General features: G+C 47.3%; 1 protein-coding gene and 1 long non-coding RNA gene across 4 annotated transcripts in view; both read left to right on the top strand.

Annotated features, from left to right (window-relative positions):
- Positions 1-11,506, top strand: part of MYRIP (myosin VIIA and Rab interacting protein) — a 266,848-nt gene that overhangs the window by 59,973 nt on the left and 195,369 nt on the right. The gene's annotated exons all lie outside the window — the stretch shown is intronic.
- On the top strand, positions 742-3,092 carry LOC139437617 (uncharacterized). Its single transcript, XR_011647485.1, has 2 exons — positions 742-1,130; positions 2,099-3,092. It is a non-coding gene; the product is annotated as an uncharacterized lncRNA (long non-coding RNA).

Consider the following 11,506-nt stretch of genomic DNA (forward strand, 5'->3'; position numbering starts at 1 on the left):
GTGAAGGGACAGGCTGGACGGGCCGCCCGTGCCCGCGCCCCCCCGCCCCTGCCCTTCCCCTACCAGGAACCCTGCAGGAAGGTCCCAGGCTGCTGGGTCACCGCCTGGACGCGGGGCCCTGGCGCTGTCAGGAGGCCGTGAGCATCCCTTCCTCGCGCAGTGCCCTGTGTTCGGGCTGAGCTGGCCTCATCTGTGCTCGCCAGGGCCGCGGCCTCTGGGTGACGGCCAGGGCTCAGCTGCTGCCGCAGGGCCTCGGTGTGTGGCACAGCAGAGCTTAAATCGGAGGGAATAATTTCCTGGGGCAGCAGCTGGCTGGTAATTGTCGGGGTTTGCTGGACTGGGGGTGCCCTGGAGGCTGCCCAGGGCGGCTGGGCCCAGGCTAGGCACAGGCGGGGCGGGGGGAAGGAGGGAGGCAGGGGGGGAGCGGGCCCACCTGCCCAGGCCCCCCCGAGAGGATCCACTGCCAAGGCCCCGGCTGCAGCGTTCAGAGCCGCTCCTCTAGCCCGCGCTGAGGAAGGGAAGACGAAGGCAAGGGCCCTGGTGTCTGTCAGTGCTGCCCTGGCCGGTAGCCTCCTCCGCCTCAGGGGCAGCCTCCCACCTGCGCCAGGTACGTCTGCGTCCTGAGAGGAAACCAGTAAGCGCTGCTAAGGTCTATGCAGGGAAGGCATCGCTCAAAATTAGAAATAATCGTGTTTCTAACTCTATCAAGGATTAATAACCATTTTTAAAGTAGGAAGAACAGGGTGCTTTTAATAAAAGGAGTTATGGATCTTCATTGAAAATTCATTTTCAATTTAAGCTAATTAAAATTTTATTATAAGAACTTAATTTTTTCAAAAGTTTCTATTTCAAAAAGTAAAATTCCTTTGTCCTCCTTCATGTACACACCTTGCTCTAAAGAATTAACGAATGCCCCTGGTTGTGTCCTCCTCTCGAGGGGGAGGTCGGATTGCCTGTCTTTACTAGGTTGGAGTGAAGGCACCTTGCCGTTGAGGAGACGCCGGCTGTGCAGGGAGCGCGCCTGCTGCCCTCGCCTCTCGCCTCTCCTCCCCGCGTAGCTCCTGAGGTCTTAACGGGCCCCTGGGATGCAGCTGCAAGGCAGGGGTCCTTCGTCCGCTTCAGCTGACCAGGTGAGCCCGCCAGGCACCTGTGGGCCCAGAGTAACAGAGCCCGGGCAGGTGCCTGTGACGGCGGAGCGTCTGTGTGATGGTGGGAGGCCCAGCTAGAGAGGGGACGGGAGGCCGGGAGAGCCTGGGACGTGGGAGGCAGGTGCACGGAGGGCAGGGGCCAGGAATCAACCTCAGAGCCCGCGGGACCTCATGAGGCTTTAAAAATTTTTTTTAAATTAATTTATTGAAGTATACTCATACATAAACAATAAATATATAGTAATAGTTGTGAACTTACAAAACAAACATATATAACATCATAAAGGACTCTCGTAACTTGCCCTACCACCAATAACTTGCATTGTTGTTAAACCTTTTTAACTAATAATTAAAGAGCATTGTCAAAATATTACTACTAATAAAGTATTTTCCCCTCAACCCACCTGTTATTATCATCTTTATATCATTTATATATGAACATACGTAAACATTTAAGTGTATAGGAAAAGTTGTGAACTTCCAAAGCAAACATGCATAACATCATACAAGGGTCCTATACATCAGCCCTCCACCAACACCTTGCATTGTTGTGAGACGTTTGTTACGAATTATGAAAGAATATTGTCAAAATCTTACTACTAATAGTCCTTATCTTACACTTGGTGTGTTTTTCCTCCAACCCACCCTATTATTATTTTTAAATATATTTTTTATGACAGAAGTTGTAAACTTATAAAACAATCATGCACATGTGCAGAATTCCCAAACAACACCCCTCCATCCACACACCACACTGGTGGAACATTTGCTACAGATGAGATAATATCACCTGATTGTTACTATGTCCATAGTGTCCATTTTCCATACTGCCTCATGAGGCATTTTTAAGTCTGCACTTTACATATTAGTGGTCATACTGTTATGATGAAGACGTCACATATTTTAAATCACAGCTGTTGGATAGTCATTCATTTGTTCCCAAACCGCAGACTGTGTTGACTGTCAGGCACTTCTTGGAGGAACCGAGGGAGGAGAGGGCAGGGGACGGAACCACAAAGGTCCTTGACCTTCGAGGCGAGTCGGAAGGGGAGCCACGTCCAGCGTGAGGAAGTACGGCGCTGCAGAGCTGAGCAGTAAAACATGAAGGCAGCCCCAAGAAACGCCACCAAGCGTAGTTGGGGGGGAAAGCTCCTGGAGGAGAGCTGGCACGTGACCTGAGTCCTTGAACATGGCTGGGATTCCTGAGAGAACTACAGACATCTGGGCGTCAGGGATCGTCCTGCATAGAGGAGTAAGTGTGGACAAGGGACCTACTTTCCCCAAACAAGACTCCCAGTGGGTGGGGGGAGAGGAAACTGCTCCACCAATAGTCGTTCTTACAAACAGTGTTGATTAGAGAGAGGATAGTTCTAGGAATATTGACTCATCTTACTTCTAAAATTCCTGGGGAAAAAATGTGATTCTTGCCTGTTTCCAAAATGGGGAAACTGAGGCTCCAAAAATGTTAAATGACTGGTCCGGGTTGCGCATAGCAGGAGGTGGACTCTGGCCCTGGGGGCTGGCCTGGAACCACAGCAGCCTTCTGCTACTTGCCCCAGGACAGGGGGCTGCAGGTGAAGTTAGGACCATCGTGCAAAATCTGGTGCCTGGTCTGCCAAAGCTTGGCGGTGCTCAGCCACGCGAGAGCAGGTGGGCTTGAGTCTGAGAATGGAGAGGAGGCGGTGGGACAGCACAGCGGCCAGCAGCCCCCTGTGGCATTGAGCACTTCCCAGGTGGCCGCCCAAACTGAGGCGAGCTCTGAGTGTAAAGTACAAGCTGGAGTTCAAAGACCTAACAGGAAGGAGAAAATAAAGTGTATTTCATTACATTTAATCAATGTAATGTAATATCTCATTGATTATTTAATATGGCTTATACGTTGACATGGGTCCACAGTTACACCTTGGATATGTTGAGTTAAATAAAATTTGTTATTAAAATTAATTTCACCCATTTCTTTTTGCTCTTTTTAATGAGGCTACTAAAAATATTTTAAACTACAGCTGGCTCACATTGTACTTTTAATGGACAGCACTGGTCTGGAATTCCAGATTAAGCAGTTTGGACTTTATAGAACCCAGAGTCAGCTTTCTTCCCCGGCGTTGTCTAGGGTAGTCCTTTTTTTTCTTTTTTAAAATTAAAATAAGGTTTTCAGCTATCTGTGGAAGCCAGCTAAACTCCTAGCTGACAATCACGTGTTGGCCTTCGCTGTTAAGTCCTGCCACCGCTCTCCTGGGGGGGTGAGCTCAGGGTGACGCCCTGGGGTAGGCGGACTCTGGACTTACGAGGCTGAGGCACCGTCCCGCCTGTTCACGGGGAGAGGGTGGAACATCTCGGATGTGCCTCTGAAGGCACCATTGACCTTTGAAGCACCTCATGACCTTGGAGATGTGGCTGTGGAATGGCCTGGGCCCAGCCATGTTTGTGTAACGTCTCTGGCACTGCCGAGTTGTGAGCTGTCACCCATCTGCCTGTGGGAGGCTGGCGTATTCCCGCCTTCCAGTAGGGCCAGGAGAGTTTGGTGCCCCCAGTCCGTGAGGTAGAAAGGGGGAGTCGTGCTGAGGCATGCCTTCACTTCCTAACGTTCGCTCTTCAGTGGTCGGCACTTCTGGATACATCACCCCCATAATCCTGTATTCATTCAGGATGATTTTCTACTAGGCTGTGTTTGCCATTTTTAAGTTCCTGATCTTATTTACTTTTCCACTGCAAATGTCAGAGGCTCGGCTCTGCCGGGCTCTGATAAAGCTCCTTTGTGGCACTAATTCTTGGTTTGACCTTCAATCCTCAGACCTCTGGCCACAGAACACATTTCTTTGCAGTGTGTGTGCATACAAGTCTTATCTTGAAGGGGAGTACAGAGAAACTCCAAGGTCATTGTTAGGTCCTCTTTCTTTAACTATAGTCATTCAGGTGTGTACACAAGAATTTAGCTAGAAACAGTGAAAACACAGAGCAGGTGAGCACAGACAGCCGGTGGGGAGATGGGGGTTTCACCTTCCTTGCCCCTTTGCTGTGCTGTTGGAGTGACAGCTTCCTCATTCCCATGAGCTTCTCTAGTTCCTGGAGACAGGCCCCTCCCTTGGCAGCTGGCACCTGCCTTTCCCTCCTTATCCAGCTGTGGAAGCTCCTTCCTGTACCTGACTGGATGCAGAAGGAAATTCAATAAAATCCCCGCCCTGAATGGATAAGACTCCCATACAGTAACTAACAAAATGTTAAACGCCCCTCCTGGGGAAGTCATGCTACTCTCTCAAATAAGATGGCAAAAAACTCTGGAATATATAAACCATGCCTAATAAAAGAAAACAGGCCAATAAGCCAAGCCCTCAATCTTAATGCTTGTACTTAAGAACCTTTCCCTGTAATAATGAAACTAAGCCTAATTATAATTAATGCCTACAGTTTAGCTCCTGAAAATATCCTTGTTACTCAAATGTGACCTCTCTCTAAGCCAAACTCTGCAAATAAACTCACACTACCTTCCCCCCAGCATGGGACATGACTCCCCGGGATGAGCCTCTCCTGGCACCAGTGTTAATCAGTGATACATTTGGAAATAGACCTTGAGCAAAAGGGGGAAATATTAAATAAACCAGAGTTTTTATGGCTAAGAGATTTAAAAAGAGTCAGAGGTTATTCCAGAGTTATGCTTACGCACGTCTCAGAAGGATTTCACTGACTGCCGCAATAAACAGAGCCTCAAATGAAAGTGCTCCTGAAGGCTCTAGGGATGTCTGGACAGCATAGGTCAGCCACATGGCCTCAAGAAACCAACGCCCCCTCTGCAGGCCCTATCTGGGAATATAAGAAAATCTATTTCTGCAGTATAACATAGTTCCCCAATCATGTTCTTCTACTCCTTTTATTTGAACCTATAATTTTCCATTTACCTGTTAAGTATATTTCTCAGAGACTTTAATCTTTGGATTGTTCCTGTGCCAGTTGAGCCCTGAAACCCAGCAGAGCTATGGCCACCTCCTACTCTCCAGTTCTTCATGCTTGCCCTGACAACTAACAAAACAATGATGATGGACCAGCCCCAATCCAGAACTAGGCGTATCTTCAGCTGCAAACAAAACAACTCCTTTCCTCTGCCCATTATAAGTACATCCCCTCTCAGCCTGAAGCAGAGTGGACATTGTGCCAAATCCCTCAAGACTGAGGAACGAACAAAAATAAGTGGGGAGTGTATCCACGGACCAAAGCACATTTATTGTTATTGTAGTTATTATCTTGTGTAACATTGATATAAAAAAATTAAGAAAAAGAAAATAAAACCTCTCCTTGACTCTTGGGGTAACTTCTGATGAACTCCTTCCAGACAGAGAGATTTCTGCTTAGCCTAGAGATTCCTTTGCTGGAAACCAGACTGAGCCTTAAATCCCCGGAAGAGCCAGGCCCCCAGGTACACCCTAAGTGCTGCCCTTCGCACTTCTCCAGCTCCTGACTGGTCAGCTACAGGCTCCCATTCTGCATCAGCTTCTTCCCCCGTGTTGGTGGAGGTGGGCCTGGACTCCCAGCTCCCCCCATGCCTCAGGAGGGCCAGGGCTGCCTCGCTCCCGAGTGTTCAGTCTGAGTCTGTGTTTCCAGATCTGGGAACCTGCCTTTGGTGTTGACCACCTCTGGAATTAGTGCTGGAATTACATGCCTCCTAGGCCTTCTGTCACTCCCTGCACCCGCCAAGGGATCATACCTGATGAGCCTCCATGGCTGTGACAGCTACCCCTTGTCACCCCCACATTGCAAGGTGAGTTTGCCCGCCCCATCTTCCAGGCTGAGCCACTCCCAGCCAACAAGCCCATCTCCCTCCAGGATAAGGTGGCCTGAGCTGTGACTGCCCCATCTCATGCCAGTGACGTCGGGGGATGCTGGACTCCTCTAGGTTCTTGGCTACGTCACACAAAAGAATTTAAGAACTTGCCAAATTTGTTAGGCCAGTAAAAGTTTATTGAGAAGTGCGAGAAAAGAAAGGAAGTACACACCCACGATGTGGCTGTGGCTCCTCCAGCAAGGAGGGGCGTTTGGGTTGGGGACTGCCTTGTGAAAGCCGTCCTTACTCCTCCCTTCCTAACGTTGGGGCGAGCAGCCCCAGCTGTGCTGTCCCGATTGGCTGCCCCACCTGTTGGCTCTTAGGGGACCGATGGGGAGGCCCATCTGGGGTTATTCGGGGCTTCCCTTGACCCAGAACGAGTTCCAAATGGGACCTTGTGGCCAGAGTCTTGGGGTCTGTCCGGCTTTGTTCTTGGCAGCAGCCTTCACTCGGGGCTGCAGGGGCCCTCGCGGCCACGCTCTCTGCTGGGGCCCGGCTGTGACGGTCTTTCCTCTTTTTTTTTTTTTTTTTTAAAGATTTATTTTTATTTATTTAATTCCCCTCCCCTCCCCTGGTTGTCTGTTTTCTGTGTCTTTTCGCTGCGTCTTGTTTCTTTGTCCGCTTCTGTTGTCGTCAGCGGCATGGGAAGTGTGGGCGGCGCCATTCCTCGGCAGGCTGCTCCCTCCTTCGCGCTGGGCGGCTCTCCTTATGGGTGCACTCCTTGCGCGTGGGGCTCCCCTACGCGGGGGTCACCCCTGCGTGGCACGGCACTCCTTGCACTTGTCAGCACTGCGCATGGGCCAGCTCCACACAGGTCAATGAGGCCCGGGGCTTGAACCGCGGACCTCCCATGTGGTAGACGGACGCCCTAACCAGTGGGCCAAAGTCTGTTTCCCTCTTTCCTCTTATCACTCTTCTAATCTGCCTCACCAGGAACACGCTGGGAGCTGGGCCTCCTCACCTTCCAGGCTGGCCACAAGTTCGAGGGACTGTTCTGTGTTTCTCTCAGAGTCCCGTACAGGTAGCCCCCACCCACTGCGCCCGTGTCAGTGTGGGGCTGACCTAAGCGCTGTGTCACATCCCTGCCCCTGCCCGAATCAAGGCTTGGCCAGTTCCCAGACCAGGCTGCCCAACGGCTGTGGCCGGTCCCCCTCCCTGTGCTGTCTCTGAGCCTGAGAGGGGGTGGCAGGTTCCAGGGACCTGTGTTTCCCCAGCCCTGGGCTCTCGCCACGGAGCCTCACCTGCCGCCTCCTGCGAGTGCCCTTCCTTTCCTGGGTGGGCTCCCCTGGCCCCAGGTTTAACCACCTGTCGACGCAGAGCCGGATCCTGGGGCTCCCTGGGGCTCCCTGTGTCTTCGTGGGCCCCTAAGGTGGGCGCATCACGGCCACGATCGTTAACCCTAATTAGGCCCATCATGACCTTCATCATCATCAACCCTTGCTGTGCTTGGGGGGAGGGGGGTTGTACCTGAGAGAGGGGGAGAGAGACACTAAAAGTCATTGTCTTCCTTCATACAGTGTTATTCATTTTACAGGAACTTCAAGGCAGAGGCAGGAGTAATTGTTAGTGCCAGGTGCTTGGCTGCACTGCCGGTCTTGCTGAAAATCTGAGAACCGAGGAATTCATTGGTGCTCATTTGCTTTGTAGCCAAAGACTCTTCACCTGTTGTGTGACCATGGCATATTACTTCATCCTTTTGTGCCTCTGCTGTTCCCACTTACGATGTGGACTTTGGTGTGGTCAGGGTTATGTGAATTAGTACACGGAAGGCCCTTTGGCCAGCCCCTGGATCTTAGCAAAGCCCCAGAACGCAGAGCGAGAACTGTTACTGGCTTACTCTTGAGGGTTTAACTGGCCCATGACTTAAATGTTTATCATTACATTTAAGTTTTCTTAACTATGTAGTAACTTCAAATATTTTTATGATTTGGCTTTTCCTAAAGCAACATACCTTCTCTCTTTTTTTTTTTTTTTTGTCATCATTAGATGATTCTCTACAGGTGGAAAGAAATGCCAGTGTTTGTTTTACAGCCAGACCTTAAATATTTAGGCCTTCAATGTCATTCTTCTTTTTTTTTTTAACTTTTTATTTTATTTTTTAAAAGATACTTAGATTACATAAATGTTACATTGAAAATACAGGGGATTCCCATATGCCCTACTCCCTCCCCCTTCCACATCCTCATTAGTGAGGTTCATTTGTTACAATTGATGAACACATTTTGGAGCATTGCCACTAAGTGTGGATTATAGTTTACATTGTAGTTTACACTCTCACCTGCGCAATTTTGTAAGTTATGACAAGATATATTATGGCCTGTATCTGTATTTGCATTGCAATGTCATTCAGGACAATTCCAACAGCGTGTTTCCCCAATAGAATTGAAAGCTCTGGTACATTTATTTTTAGGGTTTTTTCTTTACTTTTTGTTTCCCTCTGAACTGTTCAGTGCCTTCTGTTTCTTTCTGATTAAGAAAAAAAAACTTTTTTATATGAGATAGAAATGTGGGTCAGTGGGCAAAGGAAGAGTGAATTTTTGAGAAAATTGCCCTTTCTGGTTTGATAGTCAAAATGTGAAAGAGAAGAAGATGGGGAGCTCTGAGAATCTGCAGGCAACCCAGCAGGACCAAATAGCCCAAGAAGCAGCACTGAGATGATATTTGTATTCTCAGAGAGAAACATTTCCACCTTCAAGACGCTTTCCAGAGGCTTGTGCCCGATAGCCCCACAGTTAGGGAGACCCTCCCCACGGGGGTGGTTTTTCAGGAAGCACACCTGGTCATCCCTGACCCCTTATCCAAGGAGCTCTTAACAAGGGGTCGATGAGCTTGAACTGAAATTCCAAAAAACATTATTCTTGTGGGGATGTGTTGGTGCAAGTGAGATATATTTATTAAATAATACACAGTATAGTGTGGACTTAGTAAGGAGTCTGTGGTTTCCCCTGACTGGCAAAGGGGTCTGTGGAACAAAGAAGGTTAAGGGACCCTGCCCTAATCCCTTTCCTTTGAGGCCTTCTGCTCTAATAGGTCATCAACAGCCTCATTATTGCTGACCTGCTTAGAAGATTACCCATGGCAGGGTTGATTCTGGTCAACTGTTGGCATTACTGGGGACAACACCAGATGTGTCTGGTGGTGAAAGCTCTAATTGAGCTAAGTTCCACCGTTAGCTATGGGAAGACTGCCCTTAGAACTAACATCATCAAACCTTGGTTTCCTTTCTGCAGTCGAGAGGAAAATATTATGGAATACAAGATGGAGTTTTAGAAGTGGAAACTTAGAGATCAGTCATCAACTCAGGTACACCTGGTCATTGCATAAATGACGGCAGGAGTTACGCAGTTATGTAAAGTGATGCAGCAAACGAGCACTGGAACTCTTGTTCTGTTTCCTCAACTGTGACAATGGGTCTTTTATTTAGTTTTTGTTTCCAGTGTACCTAAGCATTCAGTTAAATGTCAGGAGATCTTTTTACCCCCCTCAGCTATTTTCAGTGGAATTATTTAAACCCACTGTATTACTTAAATGTAAATAGCCATTATTTACAGTAAGTTTGTTTTGGAGTTATGGATCTTGAAAGTTGAGAAATGAATTTACATTTGATATTATGAATTCAGGTGAGATATCATTGGTAGATTGTAAAATGCTGACTTCTGCATACAGGAAGATGGAGTAGATATATTTCCCTATTTTTTCAGCTAAGTATAATTAAAAATCCTGGACATTATATAAAAAATGAACATTAGACCCTGAAAGGTTGAGAGAAGAAGGAAGAATGGTTTTGGACCTTGGGATCCGAGGAATGATGTGGTTGTGAGTTTGCAGGGTTTTCTTTTTGCCTCATATATCCCAAACTTGGAGCTGAAGAAGCTGGCTACCTGGAGTGCCTACAGGTGTAGATAAAAGAAATCCCAGTGAAAGCCTGTTCTCTGGGACAGCCTAGCAAGACAGACAACTTTTAGACAAGAACCGTTTTACTCCTTATAAACACCACAGGAAAGAACAAACTGTGGTCCCCACCCCACTCACACCGGCAGAGGCTGAATGGGGGTGCTTAGATTTCCAGTTGGTGCCACAGCACCCTTAGCGGGTAGTAGCAGAGACGGCCAAGTAGGAAGCTGGACTTTCATCTCTGATGACCAGTAGTGAGCCCTACCTCTACCCTCACTGGCGGTGTCGGTGGAGAGCACATGGGGATCCAGAACTAACAACGCCCACCCAGCAGCACAGAGCCCCCACCAGTGTCAGCAGGGCCACACAGGGAATCTAGACTTACACCTTCGCTTGGCAGAGGTTTTGCCAGGGTGGTGTTAGAGAAAGCCAGCTGAAACCGAAGGTTTGGAGTCCCAGAACATAATACAGAAATGCCCAGGTTTCAGTAAAAAAGCTACCCATCACACAAAGAACCAGGCAGATCTCAAATTAATGAAAAAAGGAAAAATGCAATGAACAGATGCCAACAGCAAGATGACCAGGATGTTAGAATTATTTGCCAAAGATTTTAAAGCAACCATGATAAAAATGCTTCTATGAGCAATTTCAGACATGTTAAAAACAAATGGAAAAAAATGGAAAGTCTCAGTAAAATAATAGTAAGTCCCTGTGAAGAAATAGAAACTATAAAGAAGAACCAAATGGGAATTTTAGAATTGAAAAATACAGTAACCAAATATAAAGCTCAGTGAACAGGCTCCACAGCTGAATGGAGTGGACAGAGGAAAGAATCAATGAATGAAAAACATGAACAATAGAAATTACCCAATCTGAAAGAAAACAGACTTGGGGGTAGGGGCAGAAGGTACAGCCTCAGGGACCTATAGGATTATAAGATAAGAGCAAACATTTGCATTGTAAGAGTGCCAGAAGGAGAGGAAAAAGAGGGCATAACTGAAAACATACTTGAAGAGGAGAGCAGGTAGTGGTTGAGTGCCTGCTTACCATGTACAAGGTCCCAGGTTCAATCCCTGGTACCTCCTTAAAAAAAAAATAAGGTCCTCAAAGAAATGATGGCCAAACTTTCAAATTTGGCAAGAAACATAAAAACCCAGAGATTCAAGAAGTTGAGTGAACGCCATAGAGAATAAACCCAAAGAAATCTACACCAAAACACATCATAACTAAACTTCTGTAAATTCAAGACAGAAAAAGTGTTGAAAACTGCCAGAGAAAAACAACCCACATTTAGGGGGAAAGCAACTAGAATGACAGTGGATGTCACATCAAAAACCATGGAGACCAGAAATGACATAATATTTTTCAGGTGCTGCAAGAAAAGAACTGCCAACCCTGACTCCCATACTCAGTGAAATATTCTCCAGGAATGAAGGACACATAAAGACATTCTCAGATGAAGTAAAATTAAGAAAGTTTGTCACTTACCTAAAAGGAATAGATAAAAATTTTCTAAAAAGAAGAGAAATGATCAAAGGCTGAATATCAGTTATATCAAGAGTGGAGAAAAAATATGGTAAGCAAAAATATGGGAAAAAACAAGAGACTTGCCTTATTCTCTTCTAAAATCTGTTCCAAATTATATTCTGCT

The sequence above is a fragment of the Dasypus novemcinctus genome, chromosome 26 (assembly GCF_030445035.2).
Source record: "Dasypus novemcinctus isolate mDasNov1 chromosome 26, mDasNov1.1.hap2, whole genome shotgun sequence".
Classification (NCBI taxonomy): Eukaryota; Metazoa; Chordata; class Mammalia; order Cingulata; family Dasypodidae; genus Dasypus; species Dasypus novemcinctus.